General features: G+C 36.1%; 1 pseudogene; it reads left to right on the top strand.

Annotated features, from left to right (window-relative positions):
- The first annotated feature begins 51 nt into the window (after positions 1–51).
- On the top strand, positions 52–10,062 carry LOC137034939 (GTPase IMAP family member 9-like; annotated as a pseudogene).
- Positions 10,063–13,447: the final 3,385 nt, after the last annotated feature.

Below are 13,447 nucleotides of genomic sequence, written 5' to 3'. Positions count from 1 at the left end.
CTTTATATAGAGCTCTGACAGCTCCGGCTGACGCACGGCACCCTGGGAAGTCTTTGGGCTGCTTGGAGGGACTGGAGGAATGCAGTGGTGGATCAGGATTGGTTACTTCTCTCTTCCTGGTGTTAATTCCAGGTTTAACATTCTCAAGATTTTCACAACAGTTTGGTGGATTTCAGACTGAGGAGGTTTGTTGAAAAAAAAAAAAATTTTTTATTTATTTATTTTTTTTTTTGTTTGTCGGAGGGAGAAAATATGTCTATCATAAGAACACACTGGTCAAGCTCAGGCTAGTTTAACCTAATAATCCTGACCAAATAGTTCACGTATAAAAGCTCATAAAGCCCATTACTAGCTAGGGAAGAACAAAAAGCTATAGAAATTGAATAGGTATATACAATCTATTTAAAAATTAAACATTTTCTTACAGTAGCGCGTGGAACACGACAGGGCTGCCCGCTCTCCCTTTGCTATTTACCCTGGCTATTGATTGTCAATTGCTTTACGGTCTGCTTTGTCATTTAAAGGAATTTTTCGCTCGGATATTGAAATTAAATTGACGATTTGTTGTTATACGTTTGTAACCCGATCACAGCTGCTCCTTCAGTTTTATCTAAGTTGAACAAATTTGGCTCCTTTTCCAGTTATAAAATACATTTTCAAAAGATTGAGTGTTACCCTGTAAATGCTTTGACCCTGATGTTCCATTTAGGTTGAGTAGGTCTGGTTTTAAATATCTTGGGATTAATGTCACTAGATCTCTATCTTCTCTCCTTTCTGCCAATTATACCCCTTTGTTGGCTCAAACTAAGTCTTATTTTCAAAGGTGTCGCAATCTTCCCTTAACTTTAATTGGAAGAATCAACATAGTGAAGATGAATGTCCTTCCTACATTTCTCTTCTTATTTCAGTGTATTCTGTTGTTTTTGCCTAACAGTTTATTGACCATCCTTTTCTATGGAATGGTAAAGTGCCCAGAATTCGTAAAGCAGTACTCCAAAACTGCAAACTTAGTGGTGGGCTATCTTTACCTAACTTTAAGTTCTATTTCTGGTCAACTAATATTCATAAGATGACATATGTTCAACTCATCTAATGCTCCCTGGTGCAGACTGGAGGCAAAATCATGTTTCTCCACTTCTTTACAGGCCTTACTCACTGCCTCCTTGCCTATTAACCCTTCTAACTTTACAGATAATTTAGTAGTCATTTCTACTTTTAGGATATGGTCCCAATTTAGGCGATATTTTAAAGGTGCCCTAGAATGCTTTTTCACAAGATGTAATATAAGTCTAAGGTGTCCCCTGAATGTGTCTGTGAAGTTTCAGCTCAAAATACCCCATAGATTTTGATTTTTTTTTAATTCATTTTTTTAACTGCCTATTTTGGGGCATCATTATAAATGCGCCGATTCAGTGCATGTCCCCTTTAAATTCTCGCGCTCCCTGCCCCTGAGCTCGTTATAAACAAAGTTCACACAGCTAATATAACCCTCAAAATGGATCTTTACAAAATGTTCGTCATGCAGCATGTCTAATCACGTAAGTACAGTATTTATTTGGATGTTTACATTTGATTCTGAATGAGTTTGATAGTGCTCCGTGGCTAAAGCTAACATTACTCACTGTTGGAGAGATTTATAAAGAATAAAGTTGTGTTTATGAATTATACAGACTGCAAGTGTTTAAAAATGAAAATAGCAACGGCTCTCTTGTCTCCATGAATACAGTAAGAAACGATGGTAACTTTAACCACATTTAACAGTACATTAGCAACATGCTAACGAAACATTTAGAAAGACAATTTACAAATATCACAAAAAATATCATGATATCATGGATCATGTCAGTTATTATTGCTCCATCTGCCATTTTTCGCTATTGTTCTTGCTTGCTTACCTAGTCTGATGATTCAGCTGTGCACAGATCCAGACGTTAATACTGGCTTGTCTAATGCCTTGATCATGGGCTGGCATATGCAAATATTGGGGGTGTACATATTAATGATCCCGACTGTTACGTAATGTTGAGATTCGCCTGTTCCTCAGAGGTCTTTTAAACAAATGAGATTTATATAAGAAGGAGGAAACAATGGAGTTTGAGACTCACTGTATGTCATTTCCATGTACTGAACTCTTGTTATTCAACTATGCCGAGGTAAATTAAATTTTCAATTCTATGGCACCTTTAAGTTTATCTCTGCCTCCCCTTCAATGCCATTATTTATGAATCACTCATTTCCCCCATCAATCACAGACTCTGTTTTTCTGATGTGGCGTGATAAAGGATTAAGATATTTCAGAGATTTATATAAGGATGGTACCTTCTGCAGTTTTGCTGTATTGTCTACTGAATTTGAACTGCCATCGTCCCACCTCTTTCGCTACTTTCAGGCTAGGCACGGATCGGCTTCTTCACTTCCAAACTTCCTTGTTTACCACCTGAGCTGGTTTGGGAAGACTTTCTTGGTATTGATTCTTTTCAAAAGTCACTTATCTCCAGGATCTATTGTCAGCTTATAGATTTAGAGGACTGCACTATTATAAAAGCTAAAAGTGCCTGGGAACATGAATTAAACATGAACATGAACATGAACATGGGGGAAGAGTTTGCGGACGATTGTTGGACAAGTGAGTTACACAAGTTCAATATGTACTCGGCTTGCTATCATACAGTTTAAAATATTACATAGGGTTCATTACTCCGAAGCTCGGCTTCCTGCAATTTACTCTAATGTTGATGACAGTTGTGACAGATGTCACGTCACCCTGTAATCTGAGTCATATGGGTTTTTTTCTGTCCAAAGCTTTTTAATTATTGGAACAACTATTTTGAGACTATGTCTAAAATATTTAAAACCAAGGTTGATGTCTGCCCTAATACTGCAATCTTTGGGGTTCCTAAAGTTTGGACTCGGTTTACATTTAAACAGTTAGATGTACTTGCTTTTACATCTCTATTGGCTAGACGATGGATTTTGTTTCTTTGGAGGTCCACCAAGCCACTGGGTTTTTCAAAGTGGCTTGCAGATGTTATGTATTTTTTGAAGCTGGAAAAGATGAGATGCTCTCGGTATCCCCGTTATGGGTGCTTTGATGATAAATGGCAACCTTTTATAACATATTTTCACTCTCTTCAAATTTTACCCGTTGACTGAATTTTTTATGTCACTGCCATTCCTCCTCCCCGGGTTTTTTTTTTTTTTTTTCCCTTGTGTTGTTTTTCCTTGTTGTCAACGTTTAAAAATGTGGAATGTCCTCATTATGTCTTTTTTTCCACTGAATAAAAAAATTTTGAACATAAAATATAAACATTTTCATTTTCAATATAAATCGACACAACAGGGTGGACATGTTATGTTGAAAACAAGGAAATGTTGAAAATGAGGAAAATAAAAAAAGGTTATAACTGATTCTTACTTTGTTCTTGCAGTTGCTTTCCCTCCAAGGAAATAATGTCACTTCTAACAAGTCATGTGATTTGCATATGCTTACGATTTTAAAGGGTAAGTAACACCAATGTAACAGGGTGGACTGGAGTTTAAGGGACATAAACTAATAGTTTTCAGGTACAGAAATGGAATAAATTAGGCTAATCAAATGTAAAATAACACTGCATAGTCTCCACAGTGTACATTAAACATAGAATGATCCTTATTAAAGTTACTAACATTATTCATTCAAGAGCAGGGAGTGTTTTTTACCATTAAGGAGGTTTGTTGGAAAAAAATATTAAAATTCATTTTTTAATCTTGTAAAGGGGGGAAAATGAAAATATTAAAATTAAATTTAATAATTTTTTTGTCTTGTCAGAGGGAGAAAATGTGTCTATCATAAGAACACTCTGGTCAAGCTCAGGCTAGTTTAAACTTTATTTAACAGTATGCAAATTAGTAACATAAAGATGAAATGATAAAGTTCTTTGGCGTAGGCCCCGACCACAGTCCAAATTTGAAGGCTTGCAGATACTTGCAGTTCCTGCCTGAAGATGGAGGCAGGGGTGGAGCCTTTACCCAAAAGAACTGAGAAAGCTGGAAAAGATGAGATGCTCTCGGTATCCCCGTTATGGGTGCTTTGATGATAAATGGCAACCTTTTATAACATATTTTCACTCTCTTCAAATTTTACCTGTTGACTGAATTCCTTTATGTCACTGCCATTCCTCCTCCCAGGGTTTTTTTTTTTTTTTTTGTTTTCCTTGTTGTAAACGTTTAAAAATGTGGAATGTCCTTGTTATGTCAGTTGTTTCAGTTATGTCTTTTTTTCCACTCAATAAATTTTTTTGAACATAACAAAAAATAAACATTTTCATTTTCAATATAAATCGACACAACAGGGTGGACATGTTATGTTAAATGCTCTTCTGAAAATGAGGAAAATAAAAAAAGTTTATAGTTGATTCTTACTTTGTTCTTGCAGTTGCTTTCCCTCCAAGGAAATAATGTCACTTCTAGCAAGTCATGTGATTTGCATATGCTTACAATTTTAAAGGGTAAGTAACACCAATGTAACAGGGTGGACTGGAGTTTAAGGGACATAAACTAATAGTTTTCAGGTACAGAAATGGAATAAATTACACTAATCAAATGTAAAATAACACTGCATATTCTCCACAGTGTACATTAAACATAGAAATATCCTTATTAAAGTTATTAACGTTATTCATTCAAGAGCAGGGAGTGTTTTTTACCATTAAAAACGCAGAAGGCATTAGTTCACATGTGGTCGAAGATGTTTGTCCACCCTGTTACATGACATTTTTACGATGCCGTGTGTAACAGGGTGGATGTTTCAAGATAAATCCCATCACAAGCTAGGAAAGAACAACATGTTATAGAATTTTAATAGATATATAAAATCTATTATTTTAACAATAAACATTTTCATGTCTAGTATAAATCGACACAACAGGGTGGACATGTTATGTTATACACTCTTCTAAAAATGAGGAAAAGAGAAAAGTTTATAATTGATTCTTACTTTGTTGCTTTCCCTTCAAGGAAATAATGTCACTTCTAGCAAGCATGTGCATGTGATTTGCATATGCTTACGATTTTAAAGGGTAAATAACACCAATGTAACAGGGTGGACTGGAGTTTGAGGGACATAAACTAATTTAATGGTTTCAGGAATAGAAATGGAATAAATGAGGCTAATCTCAAGTGAAATAACACTGCATAGTCTTCACTGTGTACATTAAACAAAGATAGATCCTTATTAAAGTTACTAAAGTCATTCAGTTAAGAGCAGGGACTGTTTTTAACATTAAAAATGCAGATGGCAGCAGATATATTAGGCTGCTGTCACTTTAAGACTGAATGCACGGATCCAATATACTGTTACACATATGTTGTCTTTCTCGACTGTTTACATTCACTCAAGCCATAACCGACTGTGTTTACTAGGACTCTCGCAGAGATGTTGCTTCTTTCATCTTGATGTTAATTACAGGTTTAACATTCCCAAGATTTTCACAACAGTTTGGTGGATTTCAGATTAAGGAGGTTTGTTGAAAAAAAAATATTAAAATTCATTTTTTAGTCTTGTTCAGAGGGAGAAAATGAAAATATTAAAATTAAATTTAATTATTTTTTTGTCTTGTCGAAGGGAGAAAATGTGTCTATCATAAGCTTTATTTAACAGTATGCAAATTAGTAACATAAAGATGAAATGATAAAGTTCTTTGGCGTAGGCCCCGACCACAGTCCAAATTTGAAGGCTTGCAGATACTTGCAGTTCCTGCCTGAAGATGGATGCAGGGGCAGACATTGACATCATTAAACAGAGGGAATCATTAGATCGTTGCCTAAAGTGTTGTGAGGAATGCTGTGTAGGCATTGAAAGATTGTCACGATAGGCTGTGGTACGAGAAGCTGCATAGGCTGTGTATGCTGCCATGATAGACCGAGGCATAAGAATGGCTGCATAGGCCATGAAGAAGTCTGCATAGGCATTGAAAGAGGTCTATGTTAGGTTGTGTTGTGGAAAAGACTGTGTTTGTGCGTGATTAAGTTATCTTGTGTGTTGCGGAAGAGGAGGGGAGTAATGTATAATGTGATTTAGGCCTGAGGTTCAGTATATAGAGTCACGTTAGACTGATGAGCATGAAGACCACATGTGAGACCCTCAGCCCATAGAGTTAGAAGGGGCGCTCAGGCCCTGAGTGGGGTAGGAGTGGAAATTAAAGCAATTCAATTTTTTAGAAGCATATGAAAATGAATTTTTGAGCCACATTTTGCTCAGGCAGTTCTCTTGATTTTCTCATGAGTTTCCTGGACTTGCATGTGGAGCTGAGAATTTTAGTTGAATGGATTATTTCAAAAAAAGTAAACATAGTTTTAGCATGAAATTATATCTTAACTTCTGTTGTTTATAGATTCGTAACATGGTTTTGTATGTTTGAACATTTTATGCTAAAAAAATGTCTGACAAAAATATGCTCTTTTAGAGTGAAATATGCTCTAATAGCGTAGTCTCAAAGGATAGCCACAAGCAATATATATATATTGCATATCACATCTTCCTCTTCACAATACCCCACAGATTTTCTATGGGGTTAAGGTCAGGCAAGTTTGCTGGCCAATTAAGAACAGGGATACCATGGTCCTTAAACCAGGTACTGGTAGCTTTGGCACTGTGTGCAGGTGCCAAGTCCTGTTGGAAAATGAAATCTGCATCTCTATAAAGTTGGTCAGCAGCAGGAAGCATGAAGTGCTCTAAAACTTCCTGGTATACGGCTGCGTTGACCTTGGACCTCAGAAAACACAGTGAACCAACACCAGCAGATGACATGGCACCCCAAACCATCACTGACTGTGGAAACTTTACACTGGACCTCAAGCAACATGGTTTGTGTGCCTCTCCTCTCTTCCTCCAGACTCTGGGACCCTGATTTCCAAAGGAAATGCAAAATTTACTTTCATCAGAGAACATAACTTTGGACCACTCAGCAGCAGTCCAGTCCTTTTTGTCTTTAGACGCTTCTGACGCTGTCTGTTGTTCAAGAGTGGCTTGACACAAGGAATGCGACAGCTGAAACCCATGTCTTGCATACGTCTGTGCGTGGTGGTTCTTGAAGCACTGACTCCAGCTGCAGTCCACTCTTTGTGAATCTCCCCCACATTTTTGAATGGGTTTTGTTTCACAATCCTCTCCAGGGTGCGGTTATCCCTATCGCTTGTACACTTTTTTTCTACCACATCTTGTCCTTCCCTTCGCCTCTCTATTAATGTGCTTGGACACAGAGCTCTGTGAACAGCCAGCCTCTTTTGCAATGACCTTTTGTGTCTTGCCCTCCTTGTGCAAGGTGTCAATGATCGTCTTTTGGACAAATGTCAAGTCAGCAGTCTTCCCCATGAATGTGTAGCCTACAGAACTAGACTGAGAGACCATTTAAAGGCCTTTGCAGGTGTTTTGAGTTAATTAGCTGATTAGAGTGTGGCACCAGGTGTCTTCAATATTGAACCTTTTCACAATATTCTAATTTTCTGAGATACTGAATTTGGGATTTTCCTTAGTTGTCAGTTATAATCATCAAAATTAAAAGAAATAAATATTTGAAATATATCAGTCTGGGTGTAATGAATGAATATAATGTATATGTATATATAGTGGAATTCAGTCAGAGATATCTTACAATTTCAATAGGAAGAAGTTAATCAGAGATGCTTGAATTAGAATTATACTTACAAACACAATCAATTTCTAATGTAAATCCATTGAAATGACTAGACAGAATTTAGATATCTTTGAATTAGTTGTAAAATCGCAGTATTAATATCTTTCAAAACTTAATCATGACTTGTAAAGTCGATGACAGTAAATGAAAGTGACAGTGTAATGAAATAAGAAGTGAGAGTCTCAAAGAAATCTGAACTCAAGCAGTCAAAGGACATGCATTTGAAACACACGTTAATAACAGGACCATTTCTCTTTTTATCTTTTCCAGTCAAGTCAGATCTCAGGATAATGCTGGTTGGTGAAACTGGATCTGGAAAGAGTTCATCAGGAAACACCATCCTGGGAGAAAAGGTGTTTGAAGAAAAAAATTCTTCTGAATCTGTGACTAATAAATGCCAGAAACATCAGAGGAAGGTTGAAGGTAGAAGCATCTCAGTGATTGACACTCCAGGAATATTTGATAAATCAGTGAAAAACAGCTGAAGGATGAGATTAAGAAATGTGTCGAAATGTCTGTTCCTGGTCCTCATGCATTTCTGCTGGTCATCAGACTGGACATGAGATTCACAGACGAGGAGAAAAAAACAATGAAATGGATTCAGGAGAACTTTGGAGAAAAAGCTGCTGATAACTCCATCATTCTGTTCACTAGAGGAGCTCAGGAAGATAAATCTGTAGAGGAGTTTATCGCTGAAAACAGGCAGATTAAAGAGCTTGTTAGACAGTGTAAATCCAGGTATCATGTTTTCAATAACACAGATGAAAATCCATCACAGGTGTATGAACTGTTGGATAAGATAGACACATTGGTTATGGAGAATGGAGGAGAACATTATACAAATGAGATGTACAAGGAAGTTGAGGAGAGGAAGAGAAAGTCAAAAGTGATATATTATTATGCATTTGTAGTAATATCATTAGTACTAATTAGAATTTTTCAGGAGTTACAACTACTCGGGTTACTATAATGAAGTAGTTTTTTTCCGGGTACTTGTTATTTTTTTTGAGTACATTTTTAACCTTCTACTGCACACATGTTGATGGCACATGAACAAAAAAAATCAAAATTGTTGCCCCTCCCCCCCCACCCCAAAATATTTTGCAACAATTATATAGAATCATAGAGAAAATTATCATAAGACGATGCTCAGAGAGCAATGCAAAATCACATTTAAAAAAAAAAAGTCAGGAAATCATTAAGTAAAAAGGGAAAAAGCATTGAAACGCATTGATATGTTGGATTTAAACGTGCATATGTTTCTATCATGTAGTGTGTCATGTCATATAATGTGCTTCATGTATAGATTTCACTCCGTATGAAACTTCAAAAAACAGTTCTTCTCTGCTGTGAAATAGAGCAGGTTTTTGTTCTTCAAATGCTTCAGGAAATCTTATTGGCTGTAAGTGAAATTCACCAGAAAGTCTTTCTACAACCAAAGGTGGATCTTTAATTTATTTACAAACAGTGGTGTAGTCCTAATAAAAGAAGTGGTGTACTATTACCCTTTTACTTTTATTATGTTTTCTTTATCTTTCTATCGTTGTTAAATTTTTATGTGTTCTGATGTCATTGAATATATTCTTGATCATATTGTGTATTTTATACAAAGTTGTATGTCATTAATGTCATCTCCTACTGTTCATAAGCATAATAATACATTTTTTTTAAAAAAATTCACACTTTTTCCTGGAGTTTAAAGCACTTGTGAGACATCACTGTCGTTGTCAGAGCGCAATCAGACCTCACTAACCGGATGCTGAACGCAGGTGGACTTAGAGGTGTATTAGAGGTAAAAAATGATATAAATACTTCACGAGTTCAGTTTCTCACACAAACTGATGATTTCATGTCTTAGGACATCAATGTGTCGTCACGAGCCACAGGGTTAAATTTGGATTTGTCTGTGCATGTTTTATTTACTCTTTTAGACGAAGTTCCCATTGACACGCATTATACGACTGACAGACCACAGCGGTTGCAGTTAAAAATCATCATTTGTGTTCTACTGAAGAAACAAAGTCACCTACATCTTGGATGCCCTGGAGGTAAGCAGATAAATATCAAATTCATTTTTGGGTGAACTATCCCTTTAAGGACTAGTGTAAATTATACACCATCAGAGTTGCAATTTTATTTCATTTTCACAATTATTATCAACAACTTTAAAGCTGAACGCATAAATTCAGTAATTATAATCTAAGCAATATTCTGGAATGTGTCATTCTGAACTTTTGATGTCTTGGGTTTAGGAAAACAGTGTGATCAAAATAGACTATTATTGTAGGTGATCCAAGATCTGGTCTTCAGACTAATTTTATATTTCTTCCCTCACTCCAGAACCAGAAGCTTCTGTATTGTGTTGGAGTTCACAGGTGCTACACGTTAGATCACAATATGAACATGTACTCTGAATTTTATTCTTAATATTTTTCATGGAGCTACTATTCTGACAACCCAAAACTTCTGATTCAATTAGTGATGATGATGAACTGAAAAGATTATAGACCACTTCCTACAACATAATAGCAATGCCATTAATAAAAGGTATAGCATAATTAATTTATTATTCAGGATTTGCTAATTTCACTGAGTTATCTTTTCTCGCATGTAAGAGAACAATTTCATCAAACTCCAAATTAAGCAAAGTAGAAATCATACTAAATATCATGACATTGAACACAAAATAAAAACAAAACACAATAGAAACGTGTCTCTTAAATGAGTCAAAACTCACCAAAACACACCACTGATTTGATTTTATTGTTATTTTCATAGCAATAGCCTGCAGATTAATTGAAATCACCACCTGTTAAATAAAACATTACGAAATTAGAAATAAATTAATTAAAATAAACTTTAAAAGATTACAAAAATAAGGATAAATGATTCACAGATAACACATCTCATAGCCGCCTTAGCAGCTAGCAACAACAGTCATTTAAAATGCAGAAATTAAATATTATAATCATTAAAGATTATTCGATGTTTAAAAAATAGATGGCTAAAAAATAGAGGAACGAGGAGGCTTTCCCGAGGAGTCATGAGCGAGGATACACAGGTGCATCCTTTGCAGAAGTCTTTCTCGTCGAGAAACCTGACGCACGTATACATTCTCCTCCCCCTTCATATCTGTCACAATAATTTAAATGTATTCTTTACTTTTGTAGTTTAAATAAATATTTAAATGGGGCATCATTTAAAATAACCAAACTTTAACAACATGTTGGTAGATCCCTCGAGTCGACGCTAAAGGGAGCGAGGATATATCATTACACTTGATTCAATTCCTCCATCCTCGAGTCTTTTCCTTGCATCCTTCCCTCACATTCTGAAGGGGTGGAGCTGAGATGCGAGGAAAGGAAACGAGGAAAGGAAACAAGCATGCACAAATAAGAATCGAGAAGCACCTCTTGTTTTTGACCTTGTCTCCTTGTTCCTTGCCTGTGTTCCTTATCTGTTTGCTGGTGTTTGACCTCTGCCTGTACGAATACTCTCTCCTGTATTTAAAGCCTGCATGTGGATCTCCAACTCCGTAGCCCCGTCTTGTATGTTACATACACAAATGATTACGATCAATCAATGCATTTATTTCCATTCAAAGGGATGGAAACCAACTTAATAACTTAAACTATTCCTAATCCTATGGCTCCCTCTAGTGGGCAACATTAATATCACAGCCTTCATCTTTCAGTTGCTGATACACCCTGTTTAGAACTTGCTGTTCTCCTCCTGAGCATCAGAAATTCATACATCTATTATAATTGCCCCTCTTTTTTGGTCAGAAGTTGTAACAAATTAAACTATCATTTTTACCATCACCTTTTTTACCATTTCTAGCATCACCTTTTGTTAAAACTTTCTGTAATATCTTATTTGCCTAAATAGATCAACTATACATGAAACATTTACATGTGACATGTATCGGGCATCTTGTAAGGCGACGTGCCTAGTTCAGACGGTTCAACCGGTTCTGCCCTTCGGTTCAACCGTCCGACACTTCAAAGGCCCCGTCCCTTTAGGGCACTTTGAAGCAGGCTGCTTTCACATTGGGACGCACCTAAAAAGTGCTGAACAAAATCATCTATGCTGCTAGATCTGATAACAATGAAAATGATTTCTTTCTGTAGGCCTGTGCCCTCTCTTTTGTGTCAGAATCAAATATAGGTAGTGTTGGGTCCGAGTCGAGTCCAAGTCCTTAACTAATCAAGTCTGAGTCCAGTCCGGTCGAGTCCGTCCGAGTCCAAAATGATTTGAAATTGCACAGACCCTCCCCTCTTAGTTACTTTTGCTATATCTGACAAGCCATGCCGCTCTCGTGCCACACATCATGTTCTCACGCAGTGAAAAATGCATTGTAAAGCAAAGAGGACACTGACAACGCACCAACAGACAAGAATGAAAAAGTCTTAGCTTTCAAATTTTGTCATTTTTAAGAGATTCAAACAATGCTGTTTTGTGGCAATTTAATATGTAGCATCTCAGTTCAAGCAGCACGTGAACTGATCATCTCTTCTAGTTATAGCACGAATTTAACATCAGAACTGCAAAAACTGACGTTAATCTGTTAACTGGTTTGGTTTGTCAGGCAAAATGCATTGTGACTGGTCAGTTCGCCTGTCAATCAAACTCCAGTGAAAGGTCAATTGTAAACTCAATACTGAGCTCTTAAATTAATATTTTAACCAAAACAATTGCAATGTACAGTTGCAGTCATACGTTTACCTAATGTACACTTTGCAGAATCTGCATGGTAAATGCTCAAGAAGGCAAAAAACCGTTTTTAAATGGTTAGTTAACCCAGAAATTAAATTTCTGTCATTAATTGCTCACTCATTTGTCGTTCCAAACCTGTAAGACCTTCATTCATTTACGGAAATCAAATGAAGATGAAATCTGAGATTCAGTGCAACTACTACTTTCAAGCCCCAAAAGGTAGTAAAGACATCCTTAAAGTAATCCATGTGACTCCAGTGATTTAACCTTATGAAGTGTGTTTTGTTTGCGCAAAAAAAACCCTTAATTTACCACTTTATTTACAAAATAATATTATCCAAAGCATGTTCACACAACAATGTCAGCTCTCGCATGAACACAAAACCCATGTGTCATGATGCTCTTGTGAATGCATGTTGTAGATCAATATTTTTTTGTACATAAAGTGGTAAATTATATTCTTTTTTTGTGCAAACAAAGCACACTTCATAAAATAATAACAGAGGTTAAACCACCGGAGTCACATTGAGTACTTTAATGATGTCTTCCCTACTTTTCTGGACCTTGAAAGTGGTAGTTGCGTTGGATCTCTATAGAGGTACAGAAACCTCTTGGATTTCATTAAAAATAACTTCATTTGTGTTCAGAATGACCTTATGGGTTGCGAACGACACAAAGGTGAGTGCTAAAGAGGCAGGCTATATGTAAAAGTATGATCGTATTAGAATGATTTCTGAAGGATCATGTGACACAATGATGCTGAAAATTCAGCTTTGATCACAGGAATAAATGACACTTTGCTATATATTCACATAAAACAGCTGATTTAAATTGTAATAATATTTGACTGTTTTTACAGTATTTTTATCAAATAAATGCAGCCTTGATGAGCAGAAGAGACTCTTTTAGAAACATTAAATATTTTACAGAACTCTCTTACATTGTTAGTCATGTCCCCAAATTACGGTGTTAGACATGTTATTATAATGTGTATTAACAACTATATGTATTTATATTAAAATACACTTAGGCTACTAGGTTTACACTGTAATGATTGT

The sequence above is a fragment of the Chanodichthys erythropterus genome, chromosome 13 (assembly GCF_024489055.1).
Source record: "Chanodichthys erythropterus isolate Z2021 chromosome 13, ASM2448905v1, whole genome shotgun sequence".
Classification (NCBI taxonomy): Eukaryota; Metazoa; Chordata; class Actinopteri; order Cypriniformes; family Xenocyprididae; genus Chanodichthys; species Chanodichthys erythropterus.
This window is presented reverse-complemented; position numbering and strand designations above follow the sequence as displayed.